The sequence below is a fragment of the Scyliorhinus torazame genome, chromosome 2 (assembly GCF_047496885.1).
Source record: "Scyliorhinus torazame isolate Kashiwa2021f chromosome 2, sScyTor2.1, whole genome shotgun sequence".
Taxonomy (NCBI): domain Eukaryota; kingdom Metazoa; phylum Chordata; class Chondrichthyes; order Carcharhiniformes; family Scyliorhinidae; genus Scyliorhinus; species Scyliorhinus torazame.
In genome coordinates this window covers 34,511,357-34,513,638 of record NC_092708.1, presented here as the reverse complement: position 1 = coordinate 34,513,638, position 2,282 = coordinate 34,511,357, and the positions used below count along the sequence as shown (strand labels likewise).

The 2,282-nt window shown below is 43.8% G+C and overlaps 1 long non-coding RNA gene across 1 annotated transcript; it reads left to right on the top strand.

Annotated features, from left to right (window-relative positions):
* Window positions 1–337: 337 nt before the first annotated feature.
* LOC140407759 (uncharacterized) lies at window positions 338–1,814 on the top strand. Its single transcript, XR_011939782.1, has 2 exons — window positions 338–589; window positions 1,380–1,814. It is a non-coding gene; the product is annotated as an uncharacterized lncRNA (long non-coding RNA).
* Window positions 1,815–2,282: the final 468 nt, after the last annotated feature.

The window sequence follows — 2,282 nt, the reverse complement described above, 5'->3', positions numbered from 1 at the left end:
TCTAAATCCCTCCTGAACCAATGTGTGCCATTTTCTGCATCTGATTGAATGGCGGAGCAGGTTCGAGTGACAGAATGGCCCACTCCTGCTCCTAATTCATATGTCTGTATTTATGTATGTTTGTATGTCTGCTTGCCTCTGTATGTATGTATGTTTATATGTATGCTTGTTTGCCTTTTTGTCTGTATGTATGTATGTTTGCATGTTTCACCACGTCATCCATGGAATTATTCCACATTTTTGTTGCCATTTTGGTTGAGAACATTTTGCCTGCACTATTTTCTTAGGACTAACGTTTTAATCTTAACTCATGTTTGCATCCTTACACAGGCACAGTATCGCAAATCTGACTGCCCAGAAACTGGAATTGTCTGAAAGCCAGACATTGTTCTCTCAACCCTCAGAAAACAGTGAATGGAGAAAGAAAAATTGCAAAATCTTTGCAATAAGATAAGTGGTTATATGAGTGCTTACATAAACCTCATCCTTAAAATCATTGTAACCTCTGAACGGCACCACCGCCCTGAAGTCTGAATATTAAAGACGGGGATTACATACAAGGAAGCTGACTCACCTGAAGATATCCCAGGTTAATACATGTATCTAGGAAGGGTTGCTGACCTCACCAACAAAATCTGACACAACTTTGGGCTAGTTCAGAGCCTTGAAACTAAAATGCTTGTCTTTATCACCATCCAATCTGTCACCCAATCCAGCAGGTAATCCAAAATCCAGAAAAAAACAAAATCCTGCAGGGTCTCAGTCCTGAGGGCATTAGAGTTTGGACATCGGACCTGCAACAATTTGATTATTTCTTTAGAATTACTGACAGTCCATTTCATTACGGTTCCAGCGATGGACATTCAAAATTATGGCCTGCACATGGAACATGCAGAGATTCATCCCTTGACACAGTCCATATTCTTCTGTTACCCATTCACACCATCTCGGGTCTTCCTTGGAAAGTTTTTCCAGGTGTTTTGCCTTGCATTGCCTCTTTTTCCAAACACTTAACTCCTGTCCACATTGTGCATCGAAAATATATGTGAGCTTCCTTGATATCGCCGCCTCAAACAAGTTGCTCCATGCACCAGCTTTGTCCAGCACCCACTCTTTGTCCGCTTGTCCACCCATGACACACATAATATCTGTCTGAGTCCTCTCATTTCAAATGCTCTCGTTCCAGCATCCTCGCTCTTCTTGATGCTCCAGCTTTCACAGGCATTACATTGTCACCAGCCACAAAACGGCTTTCAGAAAACAAACTTTTGTTGCAATTGCGATGCTGTTGTTATGAAGCCAGTCGGTGTTACTGCAGGATGGGAAGATCCCAGAATAGAATACTGACTTAAAAGACCTTCATTTGTGCTTTTTTTCAGAAAACGCGGAGGAACAAAGTCAGACGAGTGCCAAAAGTCTTGAAAACAAGAAAAGAAAAGACTTTATAAAGTTTTATAAAACACAATACTCCTTCACTCCTACTTATGTTCACAAGGGTATGCAGATTTCAAGGATATCATAGGTTACAAAATATATCTTATGCTGCAATGTTTTTGGGAAACATACAGTCCCCTTATACCCACACACTGACTGTGATCAGACAACAACCCACCCTGCAACCAAATGGCAGATGCCACTCAATCAAATTCTCCACGGATGCTTGTCACATGAGCGTTTTCAAACTCCACTCTCAAAAAGACTGGGGAGACAGTGACGCAGGGCTAGATTCACTGGACTAGTAAACCCAGGCTCAAATCGGGCCACTGAAGATGGTGAAATGTGAATTGAATAAAAATCTGGAATTAAAAGTCTAATGGTGACCATGAAATCATTGTCGATTGTCGTAAAAACCCATCTGGTTCAATAATGTCCATTTGGGGAGGAAATCTGCCATCCTTACCTGGTCTGGCCTACATGTGCAGCATGGGAGCACAGTGGTTAGTGCAGTTGCGTCACACCTCCAGGGTCCCAGGTTCGATTCCTGGCTTGGGTCATTGCCTGTGCGGAGTCTGTACGTCCTCCCCGTGTCTGCGTGGGCTTCCTCCGGGTGCTCCGGTTTCCTCCCACAGTCCAAAGGTGTGCAGGTTAGGTGGATTGGCCATGATAAATTGCCCACAGTGTCCAAAAAAGGTTAGCTGGGATTACTGGGTTACGGGGATAGGGTGGCGGCGTGTCCTTATGTGGGGTGATCTTTCCAAGAGCCGGTGCAGACTCGATGGGCTGAATGGCCTCCTTCTGCACTGTAAATTCTATGTGACTCCAGACCCACAGTCATGTGGTTG